This window comes from Staurois parvus, unplaced genomic scaffold, assembly GCF_062004578.1.
Source record: "Staurois parvus isolate SC_StPar_1 unplaced genomic scaffold, SC_StPar_1.0 ptg000357l, whole genome shotgun sequence".
In the NCBI taxonomy this organism is placed as follows: Eukaryota; Metazoa; Chordata; class Amphibia; order Anura; family Ranidae; genus Staurois; species Staurois parvus.
The window spans coordinates 583,535-602,703 of record NW_028318153.1 but is presented as its reverse complement, the minus strand read 5'-3'; the positions used below and the strand labels follow the sequence as shown (position 1 = coordinate 602,703).

At 41.2% G+C, this 19,169-nt stretch overlaps 1 protein-coding gene across 4 annotated transcripts in view; it reads right to left on the bottom strand.

Annotated features, from left to right (window-relative positions):
• ESRRG (estrogen related receptor gamma) overlaps positions 1-19,169 on the bottom strand; it is a 1,108,989-nt gene that overhangs the window by 675,874 nt on the left and 413,946 nt on the right. The gene's annotated exons all lie outside the window — the stretch shown is intronic.

Sequence of the window (19,169 nt, the reverse complement as noted above, 5' to 3'; positions counted from 1 at the left end):
CCTCCCCTGATCCCTAGGGGGCTTTTCTTCGGGAGAGCCCCCTGACCAAGTACTGTGTGTCTGGCTTCGGCTGGACACAAGGAACGGTGGTCCACCAGGCCTTTTGTCCAGGAGGACCAATTGGGAACCTTGTCCCCATCAGGAGCTTCGTGCCCCGGGGGATGATAGATAGATAGATGATACATAGATAGATACATAGATAGATAGATAGATAGATAGATAGATAGATAGATAGATAGATAGATAATACATAGATAGATAGATAGATAGATAGATAGATAGATAGATAGATAGATGATACATAGATAGATAGATAGATAGATAGATAGATAGATAGATAGATAGATACATAGATAGATACATAGATAGATAGATAGATAGATAGATAGATAGATAGATAGATAGATAGATAGATAGATAGATAGATACATAGATAGATAGATAGATAGATAGATAGATACATAGATAGATGATACATAGATAGATAGATAGATAGATAGATAGATAGATAGATAGATAGATGATACATAGCTAGATAGATAGATAGATAGATGATACATAGATAGATAGATAGATAGTTAGATAGATAGATAGATAGATAGATAGATAGATAGATAGATAGATAGAAAAAAGTTCTCTTTTTGTTTCTTTTCTTCGTGGGGGGGTCTGGATCCAGTCCTATCCCCCCATGCGGCTGTGCAGTAGCAGATAACTTGTAATAATGATCTATTGCTGGCTGCTGTAGGCATTGTCAGGGGGTCCTGTGATCTCTGAAAGGCATTCATTTCTTAGAAGTGTTATAATTACACGTTACTTAGCTTGCACTTGTCTTGAAATATACTTGAACTTGTTTTACTAATAGTGGCCAAACGCTTTGGATTCTCACATTCCCTCCAGTTATAATATTCACCACTAGATCCTTTTTTTTTTAAATTTTATAGTCCCAAAAAACACATAAAGTGAACAGGTTTCTCTAATAGAATATGTTCCCCGTGCAACCTTTTCTTGTGCAGCACATTGCAGGTAGTAATAAAATGGTGTAATCCAGGTGTATTCCCTGGCTCCCTTTCGTCATTCCACTGTAGTCAGTGTAATCAGAGATAACCTTTACCTGGTTCCTGCACAGGTGAATGCGTAGTATTGTTTCAGTGAGAGATAGTTTTTGCTGCGGTGAGGAAGGAACCGGCCACAAGTCTACCATTCTGGTGCCCTCTCCTGTCCATTGCTAGATTTTTAGTTCTGAATTTTGCCGTCACTCCACAAATCTCACACTTTATTCACACAGGTGAATAGTGAGAGAGCTGTTACCCTATATTACCCGCGTGGCAACCACCTACCACAGATATACTGCAGTAGGCAGTAGGCACCAGGTGTCAGTTATATGGAGGCCCCATTTTCCAGTCTACAGGATGTAAAGGATTCTGCTACTGACGACTTGGTGCCAGATACCACAGCATACCTGCAGAGGTCTAGTGGACTCCATGCCACGATGGGTTATGGTGGGTGTTCATAATGTTATGGCTGATCGGTTTATAAAGCAGTTCTGGGAAATTTTCCCATCATGTTCAGCATAGTTCACCAGAGGCCCAAATTATTCAACAAAACAAATGTAGTTAGAGTCTAGCAACTTACAAAGACATTTGGGTAAATTTACAGGAATAGAGGCTGTTTCACTACACCATGGAGCTTCAAAAAGAAAAATCGAGGCTGTTGACTAAAGTGATAAGTGGTAAGTGAAGGTAGACTTTAAAAAGTATATGTGCACCTTGAAAGGGAACGTTCAATTTCCTTAGCAAATAAGGTGAAGCAGTGTTAACTTGGAAGGCCCAAATATGTGAAAGGAATATAAAAAAGCACTTGCACATGAGTGGATGATTGAAGCCCAAGTCTGTGAAACTTGAAAATAATCTCTGGAGCTGTGCAGTCACTGCAAGAGTTAATTTCTCATTTAGGTTTAGAACTTGTTAAAGTAGATTTACCTACCCAATCCTCCGTTCCTAGACTGGTCCCTGCAGAATCTCCTCTCCTATGCTCCTACGCTCAGGCACTCCATTGCAAGAGATCATTTTCAGGTTTCCCAGAGCTGGGCTTTAACTACTTTCCTTCTGGCCTATAGTCAAATGATGGCTGGGTGGGGCGTTCACCGTTCTGGGTGGATGTCATATGATGTCCTCCTTGAGTGCATACGCCTTGAGTGCCCCACAGGCCGCACTGCGGTGAGATCTGTCACCCACTGCTGGTACCATGTGATCACTGTGACCAATCACAGCAGATCACATAACAATTGTCAGCAATGGATTGTGTACATTCATGCCATCTATTGTGTACTATTGTGTTGATCTATGTGATTGGTCACAGTGACAACTTGGTACAAATAGGGCCAATCACAGGCCATCTGTACCATGTGATTAGCTATAGCCAATCACAGCTAACCACAATAGTAAACACTGAGTGAATCAATTTCATTCAGTAAAAATGGCTGCTTAAACCAGTGAAATTCACTAGTATATACAATCATAATGTACATAAACAAAAAAAAAAATCCTGATCACTTCCCGAGAGTAGTGCAATGTTACTATGGTAGCATTATATTGCTCTGGTCACAGTGTGCTAAAATAAATCATAAAAAAAAGAAAAACATACAACTGAAAAAAAAATTTTTTTTTTTTTTAAATTTACTTTTTTATACATACTGTCATTAGTCAGTGTCCCTGATCACTGTCACACCAGTTATATGATGACGCTGTACTGCACTGGTGGCAGTATGTAAAAAAAAAAACAAATATGAAAAAAAATGTTCTTTATATTTCTTCATTTTCCAAAAAATCTGAAAACTCTCCATGCCTTCTTACTAAATACATTAAACCGTCTACTTTTCAAAAAGGGATCATTTGGGGGTACTTGCACTGTCCTGGTGGTTTCAGGCCTCAAGAAATTAGAGGAACCGTCAGTACATTAGCATTGATCGATTTTCAAATATATATACCATAGTTTGTGGAAGCAATAATTTTTCTACAGACTAAAAAATAAACACTGATTTGGGTTATTTTCACCAAAGAAAGCATAATACAGTTTGGCCTAAATTTATGAAAAAAGATTTTCAATCTTTTTTCATTTATTTAGTTAAAAAAAAAACCCAGTGGTGATGAAATACCACCAAAAGAAATCTCTATTTGTGTAAACAAATGATAAACATTTCATATGGTTACTGCGCAATTGTCATTCAAAGTGCGACAGTGCTGAAAGCAAAAAATTGGCCTGGGCAGGAAGGGAGTGAAAGTGCCCGGTATTGAAGTGAAAACACAGTGTCACGTCATTCACTAAGCTAAGTGTGCATTCACTTTACAAAGTGAACATGCAGGTGCAAAATGTTCAGATGTGCAGAAGTGAATGGTGCCTAATATCTGCAGTAAACCGAAATCCTTCTGAAGTTTGCACATTCTTATTGCTCCTTGGACTAGTAAACACAAAGGTCTTCTGTAAAGGATAATGGAAATCACAAGCAGGTGCATTGAGCTTGCCGGGGTCTCTCGATGTAGCCTACTAGTTCATGGTTTAAGCTCCAGAGTTTAAAGAGAACTCAATAGCACTTCATGTAAGCGGTGCGTTTACCATGGCACAATTGACTGAAGGATAGAAAGCCTTTATCAGCATTTGAGGCCACTTGGGAAAATCTTTCAAGAGGACAGAGAGTTTGTAATTATTACAAAACTTCTGGTGTATTTACTGCTTTGATTTGTAGAGTCTGTCCAAAAAGTGCAATTATCGCAAAGCAAGATATGCTTTTGTCATCACATAGAACATGCTAGTGACATTTTTAATAATCATTGTGGTGTCACAATGCTTATATGTGTAACGGTGATTTGCAAAGGAGCTACTGGATTTAATGGTCTGATTTCCCTTCAAGTAACCTTCACTGTAGTTACACCCAGACACTCAATGACCCACTAGGGTCCACAGGCTAACATGAACTCTTTAGGCCCATAAAGGCCACTACCTTTAAATATCTTTGGCCTCAGCCACAGATCAGGCTAGGACTGTTCAGACCTCTCTCACAGACCAGGTTAGGACTCTTCAGACCTCTCTTACAGACCAGGCTAGGACTCTTCAGACCTCTCTCACAAATCAAGATTAGGACTCTTCAGACGTCTCTCACAGACCAGGTTAGGACTCTTCAGACCTCTCTCACAGACCAGGTTAGGACTCTTCAGACCTCTCTCACAGACCAGGTTAGGACTCTTCAGACCACTCTCACAGACGAAGTTAGGACTCTTCAGACCTCTCTCACGGGCCAGTTTAAGCCCCTCTACACCTAGACGGGTAGCTAGCAAATCAAACACTCATCAAACACAAACTCTATGGAAGGGCAAGACTAGACCTCTCTGATGTTAATCCCTCTCAATGCAGGAGCCTGGGGTCAATGGCCTTCCACCACCACATTATCTCTAGACTAAAGGCAGAGAGCTAAGGGTCCAGTCTAGAAGCTCTCTCCAAATATTTATCACCGTGATTGCAAAACACAAGTTCAGTTGCCATTATTTTTAATGGCTCCTAAAACGTGGTGTGGTTTTGCGTTGATTGTTGCATGGCAAATCGCATTGCGTGAATTCCCAGGCGTTGACAACCTATGCTATGTTTAACCTCCCTATCGGTCTGATTATGTCCAGATTTCTGTGCTCAAAGCGGTACATTTCTTGCATGGAAATATGTATTTTTTTTATTGTAGGCCTGTCATTTTTAGGAATAACTCACTAAAATCTGTTCGAACAAGAGTCTAGTAAACATCCCGGGTAGGATAAAACTTGAAACACGAAATTAAAAATTAAAATGTATTAAATAATCATAAAAAATAATAATATAATAATATTAAATTTAATTCAATAATATAATCAAACCAAAAACACTGAAATTTGAAATATAGCGCAAAAATCGCACATCACTGAGCAAAGTCGCAAAATCGTTTTCAGTGTCTGATGACGACTTTCCCCACGAATCATTATCACTCAATTCTTCAAGTGGTTCTGATTTACTATCGCTGTTCTCTAGCTGGTATAAAACCGCTTTTGACCTAGACGCTTTTTGGACGCCATGGACGTTTCTCAGTTTCCAGGCAGAAAGAACAGTAAATATGCAGGCAGGGCGCAGGACAAAGAACTCGGGACAAAATGTATGTGAAATGGTTTGATACAGGAATGTTTTACTATGTGATTTTAGTGATTTTAGTGAATGTCACTTTTTGTCATTTTCAAATTTCCCGCCAGTTACGTCCCCGTACGTCCCGACGCTTGCAGGGGATGGAACCCAGAAGACAGATGCCGGCATCGGCCGGATTACATTGCTGGGGATGCTGCAGGAGGGACATCGCGGGAGCGCAGGACAAGGTAGGTGATCGAGGGATCGCGGAGCAGTGACGCATGGTAAGCCCGAGTGTAGCTCGGGGTTACCGCTTGTGGTACTGAAACTTAACCCCGAGCTACACTCGGGAATACCGCCAGGGAGGTTAAAAAACCTTGGCTCCTAAATTTTTTAGCTGGCTCCTAGATTCAAAGAAAATTTGTCAAGCCCTCCATTAATGCATTCTATTGGCCAGAATTCTGGGCATTAGAATGCATTAACGCACACTAATGCACATTTGTTTTTCACTTTTGAGCATTTTTTATGCACCAATGCTCCTCTCCTGAACACACAAGTAATGGGGTTTTTTCTGCCTGTAAACTCCCCTACCACTAAATTCCTGAAAATGCCTATAGTGTGCATAGACACATAGGATAACATACTGTAGAGGAGATTTAACAGAGAAAAATAAAAGCTTAAAACAGCCCAAATGACTGCAGGAGCAGCTTCTTTGAGTTGCAGTGTGCATGAGGTCTTAGGGACTGCTGCTACGATGATCTCCACTAGCTTTCAGGTTCCGTGCTAAGAGGCTGCCCTGCTGCATTGTGAACACAGGGGGTCGCTCACTTGGCACATCACTTGGAAACACTGTCATTTTCTCAATGAATGCAAAGTATTCTCTGATTAGACAAGGTGCAGAAGCAAGGTATTCTTTCATTGGCGTCCATACTGTGCAAGAGACCTCAGCAGGGCAGCCACCTGGTATGGGACCCAGAAGCTAGCAGCAATCACAGTGGTGCGCACCTGGCGCTCTCAGTGATTGCTGTGTCCTACGGACCCAGCTGACCACATGATGACATAAAAGGCCAATCACAGCAGCTTTTTACCACGTGATCAGCTGTGTCCAATGACACAGCAGATCGCAATGTAAATATAGTTGCCGGTTATCGGTAGCACTTTCCTCTCACTGTCATAGCAGGAGGAAAGGACTGCCGATAACCGGAAAATGTCACAGAGGACATCTGCACTGATAATCAGTGCCCCCATTAAGTGCCCAGTAGTGCCACCCACCAGTGCCCAGCAGTGTTAAACACAAGTGCCCAGCAATGCCACCAATCAGTGCCCAGCAGTGCCACCCATTAGTGCTGCCCAGCAGTTGAGCCCAGCAGTGCCTCCCAGCAGTGTCACCCATCAGTGCCGCCAGTCAGTGCCCAGCAGTGCCACCTCTCAGTGCCCATTATTGCTGCATATCAGTGCAGCATCATCAGTGTCACCTCATCAATGCCCACCAGTGCCGCCTCATCAATGCCACCTCATCAGTGCAGCCAATCAGTGCCCGTCAGTGCCGCCTATCCATGCCACCTCATCAGTGCCCATCAGTGCTGCCTATCAGTGCCCATCAGTGCTGCCTATCAGCACACATCAGTGAAGGAGAAAAATGACCTGTTTGCAAAATTTTATAATAGAAACAAAGAAAAACTTTTTGTTTTAAAATTGTTGCTCTTTTTTTGTTTATAGTGCAAAAAAATAAAAACCCCAGTGGTGATTAAATACCACCAAAAGTAAATTCTATTTGTGTGAAAAAAATGATAAAAAATTTCATATGGATGCAATGTTGCATGACCGTTCAATTGTCATTCAAAGTGTGAGAGCGCTGAAAGCTGAAAATTGGCCTGGACAGGAAGGGGGTGAAAGTGTCCGGTAGGCAAATGGTTAAACACCCTGCAAATTCCAGTGACAAATGGATTCCTACAGTTGAAATGAACAGGAGTGCTAATTGCAGGATGTCAGCAGCTACGTGTGACTCTTCATACAAGCAGCGGTTACCTGCAGTGATCGGGATGAACGCACAACAAAATGTGTCATGATATAGTCAAGATCGCTGCAGGTAATCGCTGGCTCACTTCCTGTCCTGCTGACAAAGTTTTACCGGACATGCAACCGGACAACCTATGCGGGTTGCGTTTGATCAGTTTCTGAAATGTGTTTTGCGTTGTGTTTTTGATGCGTTTTTTGCTGGTTGCTAGGCAGATTTAAAATGCAAAATGCATAAAAACACATAAAAAATGCAGCAAAAACACATAAAAAAATGCAGCAAAAATGCAATACATGCTTTTATGCAGCGTTTCCATTGAAATCTATAGAAACAAAAACACAACTTTTTGCATTCAAAAAAGTCCCAGACCTTTTCCAAAAATGCTGCAGAAAACACTTAGGTGTGAACCAAGGGTAACACCACCACCACCAGCCTGAACCATTGATACAAGGCAGGATGGATCCATGCTTTCATGTTGTTTACACCAAACTCTGACCCTACCATCTGAATGTCACAGCTTAACCAGTCTGCCCATTCTCCTCTGACCTCTGACATCAACAAGGCATTTTCATCCACACAACTGCCACTCACTGGATATTTTCTCTTTTTCGGACCATTCTCTGTAAACCCTAAAGATGGTTGTGTGTGAAAATCCCAGTAGATCTGCAGTTTTTGAAATACCCAGACCAGCCCATCTGGCACCAACAACCATGCCAAATTTAAAGTCACTTAAATCCCCTTTCTTTTAAATTCTGATGCTCGGTTTGAACGTCAGCAAGTCATCTTCACCATGTCTAGATGCCTACATGCATTAAGTTGCTGCCATGTGATTGGCTGATTAGTAATTTGTGTTACCAAACATTTGAACAGGTGTGCTGAATACAGTGACCTGAGAGTGTACTTCTAGGGCCCATTCAGACTTTAGGTGAAAATGTACCATTTTTGACAACGTGGTGCATTGTGGTGTGCTGCAACACATGTGCATTAGAGCTGCGTTGGTCTGAGTGTGTTGGGTGCCATTAAATAAATGGTACTGCAGGAAGATGTTTTAATTGGCTGAACAATCAGAGTACAGTGCATTATGTCTGCAATACTAATGGTGTTATTTAAAGTGTATGTATATCCAAAAACTATAGTGCAGTAGTGCATTACCGCGCATTGGAGCTGCATTGACGTTTTCAGACTAGCGATTGTGGGACGGTAAAGGCCATTCTTTTATTGCCCCACAACTGCTACCCCCTTTAGCTGCAGAGGCACACAATGCCTCGGTCGCAATGCTTCACTTTGTGGCCATGGCGGGGATTATACCCCCTGTCGCTTTAAGTGAATGGGACCATTCTGCAAGCACTTCGCAACTATGTGCAAGTGCTCTGGTCCACATGCAACCACGTACAACTCCATAACAAAATATATCATTAGGATTTCATATATTCCATTGGGAATCAAATACAAATAAAACTGGTAGACAATAAAAAGACTTTTATTACATTCCATGTATAATGAACAAATACAAATACCAGATTGTATTTTTATAAACAAAGGTCAAATAGGATGATCACAATAGTGTAAGTTGATTCCAACATTCTGATATGTGACCGTCAAGATAACATAAATTGGTCTACGCGTTTCACAGGACGATCCACTTCTTTAGGACCTTATGTATCAAGTTTCATAGAACAATTCCAATCAGAAGTACCGTAAGTATACACCTTCCATAGCATAGGGATTTTCCCGTATTAGCTACGGGGAATACATATGGACGGCTTCCGGCCCGTGGTAAAACCCCAAGGGCAAAATTCCAAGAAAATCCTCCCTAGAGTAATGAAGGGGGGCACAGGTACCAGAAAAAAGGGAGCACTGAATATGTCATAAAAATCCTAGAGTCCCAGCAGGAAAAGGGATATGTAAGATTGTGATAAGAGATTGCAAAGTAACCCAAAAGAAAAAAGAACCAATGGTGTCTGAGCCTGAAACTGGAGAGGTGTTTGCAGCCCCTTCCCCGGCCAAAGACCAAGTACAACCACGTTCAAGTGGTTAAAGCAGGCAGTTACAACACCTCCTGACTGCCTGTCAAATGGTCTTTAAAGAGTAATCCGAATGGGGATTGTTCTTTGGACAGCAAAGCTCCTGCAAACAAGCCTAACAATGAATTGCACGACAAAGCGCTAACGCACGTAACATGCATTGCACTAACATAAGCGTTACCGCAATGCAGCAGAAGAGTGTGTTTGGCCCTAAGGCTTTGTGTACCGGCAGTGTTTTGATTGAAAATCCAGTTGGTATGGTGAGCCCATCATTTAATTCTTTATGACCCAGAGCATATAAGCCCACTATGGAACTATATTGGATCAGAACACTGCCTGGCACGGCACAGATCGAGGCAGGACAACAAAACTAACCTCTGCATCTGAGGCCTGTAAGAATATTTCATTTTTTCATGGGTTGAGAAGGAGGCCTTTGTTGGTAGTGTAATTAAAAAGTACGGCTACCCTTTAAATATATAACTAGTCAGTGAATAGAAATAAATCCCATGAATAAAGTACACAGCCTTTTGTATGCTTATTACCTCCATAAAATGTTTTCATCTACAGTTATGCTGAATTAACAGTTTCCACCTAATTAGCAGAACATACAGTGAATCTTCCCTCTTTTTGTCTGATGGCTCAATCGGCCTTTTTTTTTATTCTTTATTTTCCCGAAGACCACAGTGTCTCCCTTCATCTTATCGTTCACATCTAATAGCTCCTTGAGGGTGTGCCCTCACACTTTCTGATACATCTTAATGATAAATCCTCCACATTACCACCTTCAGCCCGGGAGAGGGTTCACATGAAATGTAGCCCTTTTTACAGTGGTAATTGTACAAGGCTAAATAAGGTTGTGAATTTAAAGCAAGCTGGTGCTTTTAGGCAGGAGTGGAGGCGTCTTTGGAAATGATGTCTTACAAGAAATGGAGTGCAACACAAGAGGTAATAGGACTTCCAAATTCACGATGACGGAAGAAACCTAACCATTCTCTGACTGCAGTCTCCAATGCACGGCCATTTACACAAAGAAAAAAAAAAGATACTGGCAAACATGAAAAATTGTTCAGCTAACTGGGCATGATGAATGCAAATGTGATTTTTTACATTGTTTAATTATGTTTGAACCACCACTTCCACACACCCCCATTACGGGGCCCAAGAAGAATCAATATTCAAAAAGGATTGTCTCAGTAACGGGCGGACTGACCATTTGGAAATTCGGGCACTGCCCGAGGGCCCGGGGTCAGTAGGGGGCCCCATGAGATGCCCCTGGTACCTTTTTCATAGGCTTTTTTGAGTTTGGGCAAGGACACTGGGGCCCCATGATCCCCTATTGCCCGGGGGCCCCATGAGTTGTCAGTCTCAGGAATGTACAATTCTTATCGCCCAATGCCCGGGACATGCAGTTCTGGGCACCAGGCAGGTTGTTTTATTCAAAACGTAGCTCACTTGTCACGTGGAAGCATTTGGGCGGATGCTCTGCCACCAAAATGTTTCCAAACACCCCAATAAAATGCCCCCCTCTGGCTCCATGTGTGGGCCTAGGACCGGTATAGCAGGAGCTGCTGGGTATAAAGGAGAGTGAACACACATCGGCTCTCCTCTCCATCTTGTTCCTAACCCAGAAGCTACATGTATAACATAACTTCCGGGTCTCTGTTGACAGTTTCCCCAGCCTTCAAAGTCAGGAAAGAATGTAATGCAGTACGATCTGAACTGCATTACATTCAGAGGAGCATGGAGGAGACATACAGGGTCTTTGAGATCCTTGATGTTTCATTAACTGCTTCCCAACTGCCCTGTAGCAGATATACTGCTACAGGGGAGCACAGGTACGCCAAAATCACGTGATTAAATATACGTGATTTTGTATTTCCGTGCCCACAGCTGTCAATCACCAGGTCTCAGCCGGTGATTACTTGCTGGCGCCCGGTGATTACCGAGCATCTCCTACAATACAGTTCTCCTCCCTGTCACCTCGGGCACACTGTGCACAGCAAAGCCATGCAAAGCAGTGTGATTACAGTGAAGCACACACACAGACACAACTAAAACAACACAAAAAGTTAACCCTTTTTAGCCCCTCCTGCCCAGTGCCCTTAGTACAGTGTCAGTGCTTTTTTTTATGCACTGATCACTGTATTGGTGTCACTGGGGATGTCAGTGACACCAAGTCAGCAAACAAGAGATCCCTGTGCTCAAATCCTAACAGCTAGTGCATGCATTTATCCACTTTGACGCAGTTGGCCAGCTTAAGCATGTATTGCAATATGTGTGAACTAAATATCCCTATTTATTGCATAGTCTGCTTGAAAGGGTATATACCAATGTGCAGAGGGTCCTTCAGAATTTCTAGTGATACCAAGTCAGTTCCCCCCAGATCGCCACCATTACTAGTAAAAAAAAAAAAAAATTCCAGTATCTATGCCGCCATTTGTATACGCTAAACTCTCACGTAAACCAATTAATTTACACGTATTGGGATTTTTTTTTAGCAAAGACATGTAGCAGAATACATTTTGGCCTAAATTTATGACCAAATTTGATTTTTTTTTTTCACTGGACATGTTTAATAGCAAAAAGTAAAAAATATTGTTTTTTTTTCTCAAAATTGTCCTTTTTTTTTATAGCGCCAAAAATAAAAAAAACACAGGCAATCAAATACCGCCAAAAGAAAGCTCAGTTTGTGGGAAAAAAGGACATAAATTTCATTTGGGTGTAGCGTTGCACAACCGCGCAATTGTCAGTTAAAGTAACGCAGCACCGTAACGCAAAAAATGGGCTGCTCAGGAAGGGGGGTAAATCCTCAGGAGGTCAAGTGGTTAAAGAGAACCAGTAACCAAATAATCATTACATAGGGGAATTTTTGTCCGCTATGTGGTGAAAATTTTTTTTTTTAAATTGTAAAAGGTTTAAATTATACCCAAGTATTTAAAATGGCCCCAAGAAAATTTTGAAGCCCCCCCACTCCCACATATACACATGTACACATGTAAACACACCCGTCAGGGAGCCTACGCATGAAAATGATTATTGCAATCCACGTTACATATCACCATGTATCCCTGCAATGGTAGCAATGATTCTAGCACCAGACCTCCTCTGTAACTCTAAACTGATGATTCATAGGGAGCTTTTAATGCGTCACCTATAGAAAATATAGGGGACTGAAGTTTGTCGCCATTTCTTGGAAGCACACAAATTTAAAGTTTGACATGTTGGGTAACTATTTACTCGGTGCAACCTCGTCTTTTATATTTTACTAAAAATTGGGTAATTTACTGATTTTTTTTGTGCCCATTAAAATTAGCTTTAGTGTATTTTTTACTGAAATTTGGCATTTCCTAGAACTTTGTTGTAATATCGTGCAAAAAATGTAATTGAAACTATGACTATTTTATTCTCTAGAGTGTCTGCTTTCAGAAAATGTATAATGTTTGGAGGGGTTATGTAATCTTCAGGCTTAAAATTATTTTTAAAATATGTTTTTGTCTTCCTCTGGATCAACTGTGGGCATAGGATTATAAATTTATAATTTTTTTAATGGTTGAACTGGATGGACTTTTGTCTTTTTTCGGCCAGACTAACTATGTAACTATGAAACTATATGTGTGCAAAAAATGCAAAAACTACTCGAAAAGGTTAAAGGATAAGTTCACCTTTGGGAACATGTTACATGTTCCACTCATTTTTAGGGTGGAACATGTAACATATTCCCACTCCTACAGCGGTTCATTGACCCGAGCCCTCTGTGTGACAGCAGTATGGGGGAGAAGTTCCCCATACCAGTTGCCACTTTTGAAAAGGCGTGACCATGAGGGGCTCCGTCCACATGGCCATGTCACTCATTCACAGAGTTCTGTGAATACTTAGCTTCTTCCCTGTTCCAGCAATCTTCACTGCCCAGCCCTGCCCAGCGCCGCATGGCGTTCCAGCAAACCTTTTTCCTCCAGCTCCTCTTTGTAATGTGCACGTGTTGCTGCTCTATTTATTTATATAGGTGAGCTATATTCCACTGGATTTATTATAAGAAGAAGCACGAGGTGCATAAAGAAGATACCATGAGTAGAATAGTATATTTAGAAGTTTCACCAATAACTATGTACAATGTGGGAATGTTATAATAAGTCGAATGTTGTAATAGATAGCATGCAGTCAGTGCAAATGTGACATAAATGAGATGACCAGGGGCAGACTGACCATTCGAGCACTCGGGCACTGCCCGAGGGCCCGGGGTCAGTAGGGGGCCCCATGAGATGCCCCTGGTACCTTTTATTGGCTTTTTCATAGGCTTTTTTGGGTGTGGGCGAGGACACAAGGGCCCCATGATCCCTTATTGCCCGGGGGCCCCATGAGTTGTCAGTCCGCCCCTGGAGATGACTAAGGAATATGATAGTCTTCCTCTACGAAGGAGTGTTTTCCTGGAGAGTAAAAGCAGAGCTTCACCTTCTCCGTCCACCTTCTGTCATTCCTTTCCTGTCCCCCTCCTCTCACATAATCAGATCTTTTTTTTTTTGTTTTAATACCTTTTTTGAGCAACAGATCCCCACATTTCCTGGTTTCATGCCTAGGCAAAAATGACATATGCATTGGCCTTAAGGTCCTGAGATAACCATGTCAGGCGTCCCAGGAGACTGCAGAGTACCTTACTGAGCATGCAATTGCGGGGATTCACTAAAATTGGTGCACTCAGAATCTGGTGCAGCTCTGCATGGTTGCCAATCAGCTTCTAACTTCAGCTTGTTCAATTAAAGAGATTGTAAAGCCTCAAGGTTTTTTACCTTCATGCATTGTATGCATGAAGGTAAAAAATCTTTTCTGCGCAGCATTACCCCCAGACCCCCTTAATACTCACCTACGCCCCCTCTCGATCCAGCGATGTGCACTGGTGTCTCGGCTATCCCAGGACTCCCTCTCCTCATTGGCTGAGACAGCAGCGGGAGCCAATGGCTCCCACTTCTGTCAATCACAGCCAGTGAGCCAATGAGAAGAGAGAAGGAGAGGTGCCAAGCCACAGCTCCATGTGTTAATGAACACACGGAACAACGGCTGGGGACTGCGCATGAGATTTTAAGGGAAAATCGCGCAGAGCAGGTGCAGAATGAATAAAGGACAAGACCACCAAGCAGGGAAGAGGTTAACTACATTTCCCCCAAGCCAAGGCTCAAGCAGACAGGCTTGTGTTATGTTGAAATGAGTTATGTTGGCGGCTGGTTACGACTCTCTTGAGGTTTGAATGGTGGAAAGAAACCCGTCCATCTCTCAGCCTCAGGTTAATGCATATTATCTTCCCTCTTACCTATATTTCTGTTAAACAAGACTTCATCCAACATGTCACCAGAACAACTAATTAGCCTCGGCGCTTACTCTAATATACTCTTCCTAAAGGTTAGGACACAGGAAAGATTCAGTGGCCAGCCACTGTCAAGGTAGCCCTCTTGAAGGCAGTTACAGTGACAAATTTCATCGTAAATGAGGATCAATGTCCCGTACAACTTTGGAATAGTAATTCCTTAATTCTCATTCCGATCCTGCAGGCGAGATAATATAACTTGATCTGAATTAGCCATGTGATCCTGATGGCACCTCGTTAATGGGCTGTTCGCTTAATTTATGTAATTTTTAAAAATTAAAGAGTCATATTTTAAATCCCCACTTCAGTCCTTCAGATGGAAAGTACGCTTGGAAAAGTTATAAGGCCTATATAAATCAACTTGGCCAAACTTTCTCTCTTGTTGATTGTACTTTGATATAAAAAGTTTGCCGTCATCCGGACTCAATTTTTTTTTTGGTTTTTACTTGCCAGTGGGGAGCTCTGGGAAATGATAGCACAGTAGACAGCTTATGCACATCACTAGGCATATGCTGTGCGGAACTGAGCTTGGATTAACTCCTGCCCGAGCTGTTAAGGAAAACAAGTTTATTGTGCAGCTTGCAGGAGGCCGCGAGGCGTGGTTATGCCGGCGCATGCAGGGAAAGGAGACAATGTCAACTAAAGTGTACAGCTGTGAATTGAGGAGACAAGTAAGACGCAATGGAAGGGAGCGCGGGCGCCCTCTTGACCTGCGCCGCACACAGAGCTACAAATTCTACTCTGAAAGCTGTAGTTAAAAAGTGCACTGTGTTTATTCCGGCCTAAACCTGAAATTGTTCTGTCTTAATTCTACCTGCATGTAATCTTTCCTGATCCCCATCTGCCCTCATAGGTGCAAAAGAACAGTTCCCTCCTCCAGACCAGAAAATATACATGGATTTATTTGTTCTCTGTGTACTTTTGTATTTACTTTCTCTGTATCTCTCTATCCATATCAATTATCTGTCTGTCTATCTATCTATCTATCTATCTATCTATCTATCTATCTTTTTATATCTTTATAATTATCTATCATCTATCTCTCGTCTTTATTTATATTGGTATCCAACTACTATGTATTTGATTGATTGATTGATTGATTGATTGATGGATCGATCTATTAATCTCTTTATTGATCTATGGACAGTACAGTGGCTAAATGGTTAGCACTTCTGTCTATTTATCTATCTATCTATCTATCTATCTATCTATCTATCTATCTATCTATCTATCTATCTATCTGTCTGTCTGTCCCTCTATCTATCTATCTATCTATCTATCTATCTATCTATCTATCTATCTATCTATCTATCTATCTATCTATCTGTCTATCTGTCTATCTGTCTATCTGTCTATCTGTCTATCTGTCTGTCTGTCTGTCTGTCTATCTGTCTGTCTGTCTGTCTGTCTATCTGTCTGTCTGTCTGTCTGTCCCTCTGTCTATCTATCTATCTATCTATCTATCTATCTATCTATCTTTTTATATCTTTATAATTATCTATCATCTATCTCTCGTCTTTATTTATATTGTTATCCAACTACTATGTATTTGATTGATTGATTGATTAATTGATCGATCTATCAATCTCTTTATTGATCTATGGACAGTACAGTGGCTAAATGGATAGCACTTCTGCTTGGCAGTAATAGGGCCATTGGTTCGAATCCCAACCACAGCACCACTTGCCTGCAGTTTGCATGTTCTCCCTGTGCCTGAATGGGTTTCCTCCAGGTACTCCAGTTTCCTTCCACACGCCAAAGACATGCTGGTGGGTGAATTGGCTCCTGTCTAAATTGGCCCTAGTATGTGTATGTATGAACCTTATATTGTACACCCCTTGAGGGTTAGGGACTGAGGTGATTGTGCAATATATATACATGTAAAGTGCTGTGTAAATTGATAGCACTACAGGTGAAACTCGAAAAATTAGAATATCGTGCAAAAGTTCATTTATTTCAGTAATGCAACTTAAAAGGTGAAACTAATATATGAGATAGACCCATTACATGCAAAGCAAGATAGTTCAAGCCGTGATTTGTCATAATTGTGATGATTATGGCTTACAGCTCATGAAAACCCCAAATCCACAATCTCAGAAAATTAGAATATTACATGCAATCAATAAAACAAGGAATGTACATAAAACAATATCAGAAAATTAGAATATTGTGAAAAGGTGCAATATTCTCGGCTCAAAGTGTCCCACTCTAATCAGCTAATTAAGCCATAACACCTGCAAAGGGTTCCTGAGCCTTTAAATGGTCTCTCAGTCTGGTTCAGTAGGAATCACAATCATGGGAAAGACTGCTGACCTGACAGTTGTGCAGTAAACCATCATTGACACCCTCCATAAGGAGGGAAAGCCTCAAAAGGTAATTGCAAAAGAAGTTGGATGTTCCCAAAGTGCTGTATCAAAGCACATTAATAGAAAGTTATGTGGAAGGGAAAAGTGTGGAAGAAAAAGGTGCACAAGCAGCAGGGATTACCGCAGCCAGGACTTTTAATTTTCCAGGTATAAAAAAAGGATACAGGCATGGCGGTACTACACGCAGTAGTAAGTGGTAAGTGTGTACTTATAGGTGGCGCACATGTCACGGGCCAGTCCGGAGACCATTAATCAAGATGGCAGACAACAGTGTTAGTGCGTGCATAGAACAGCGTGTGGTGATGAAGTTTCTTTCTGAATGTAGGCATAAAACCCACAAATATCTACAGAAGACTTCAAGCATAGTATGGTGATGAAATGGTGTCAAAGTTTCAAAGATGGCCAAAGGTGGTGGTTCCCAGCCCACAGCAGTCATTCCTGTGAAAATTTAGCGTGTGGAATGCCTGATCCTGGATAATCAAAGCATAACCTGTCATGAAATTGCCCAAGATACAAATCTTTCTGTGGGAACGGTGTACACAATGATGACGACATGAAGCAGACTGTCCTAGGATGGTTCAGGCATACTGACAAATCTTTCAATGCTAAAGCTTTCCAGGCATTGGTTATAGGCTGGGATAAGTGTATAAATGTAGCAGGGGAGTATGTTGAAAAATAAATGCAGTTTCCACACCTTGAACTTTGTTGTTTTATAATATAAACTCACAAGTCCCAGTTTCATTTGAATGTCCCTTGTAAACTAAAACTGTGTATTTCCATATTATCAGACAGACAGACCTGACCTATCATCTATCTATATATCTATCCATCTTCTATGTATGTAGGCCTGTCTGTCTGTCTGTCTGTCTGTCTGTCTGTCTGTCTGTCTGTCTGTCTGTCTGTCTGTCTGTCTGTCTGTCTGTCTATCTATCTATCTATCTATCTATCTATCTATCTATCTATCTATCATCAAAACCAAATCCAAAAAATGATGATGGGCAGTTTTATTAAAAAGAGTTGTGAAATGATAACTACTAGCTCTATTAGATATTTGTATGTCAGAAACTGGCATTATTGAAATGTATAAACACCCGGTATTCTTTGGATTAAATAAAGCTGCGTACACTTATCCCTCAAGAGCTGCGATGCTTAAAGAATTTATAGGAGAAAGAGTGAAATCTGAAAGGCTGTTTTAAGCTCCCTTGTGTTATCTCTTTACCTATTTTCTGAGAACACTTTGTAGTTCAATCATCATAAAGGCAGGAAGCAACACAGCAATTCAGAGTCTTTTTAGCTAATAACAATTCATTATTGTAAGTAGTGAGAAGATTCAATCTGCCCCGGTGCAGAGCGAGAGCAGCACCAATGAATTTCGGTGTATTGACAAGTGCCTGGAAGCTGCCAGCTGTTTGCTAGGAGGGAGCTGCCTACGTCGTGCCCAAAAAGCATAGACAGAGGGCACTACTCCATATATTATAAAGGACATGGATCACCGTGGTAGGTAAAAAAACAATCTGTCTGTTGCTAACATAATGCGCTCACTATTAAAGCCCAATTGGATTGGAGAGCATTGGAGCCGAAGAGGATTATAAGAACATTTTACAATAAAAAAAACAAATTCCCTGCTGCATTTTAAATTATTTTGGTTCACAAAGATATGTATTGCTGGTGAAAGAAAACTTTAGCCCCCAACTGACCTAAGGAAAAATGCAATGTCAGGTCCAACAGCTATTTTCAAGTCACATTTACCACATCAGGTACAATTACTTGGTACAAAAAAAAGTTTCAGTCTGCTCAGTTGCAAATGGAAGACAGAAATCTTCACCATGAGTTGCATAGGAAGGGCTTATCTACAGTAACAGCAGTTAAAAAGTCATTGTCACATTGGAGTTTATTTACTAAAGCTGGAGAGTGCAAAATCAGGCTCATTTCTGCAATCAGCTTCTAATAGCTTGTTCAATTAAGCTTTGGCAATACACTGATTGGTTTCTATGCAGAAGTGGGCCTGATTTTGCACTCTGCAGCTTTAGTAGATAAATCCTATTACTCTTTCAGGGCAAAGTGACTGTACCTGCAGATACCGTATATAATATAATTTTTTTTCTTATACGTCTAATTTGGGTCCGCTATTCAGGATTTTTTTGGTGCAGCAGCCATACACTGTTCTAAACAAAAAAATTTAATTTTAGTACCTGCATATAGCAGGCTTATGCTAAGGAGGGTGGTGGTGGGGGGTGAAGTATAAAGGACAATTCACTAAGTGTGAATTTATC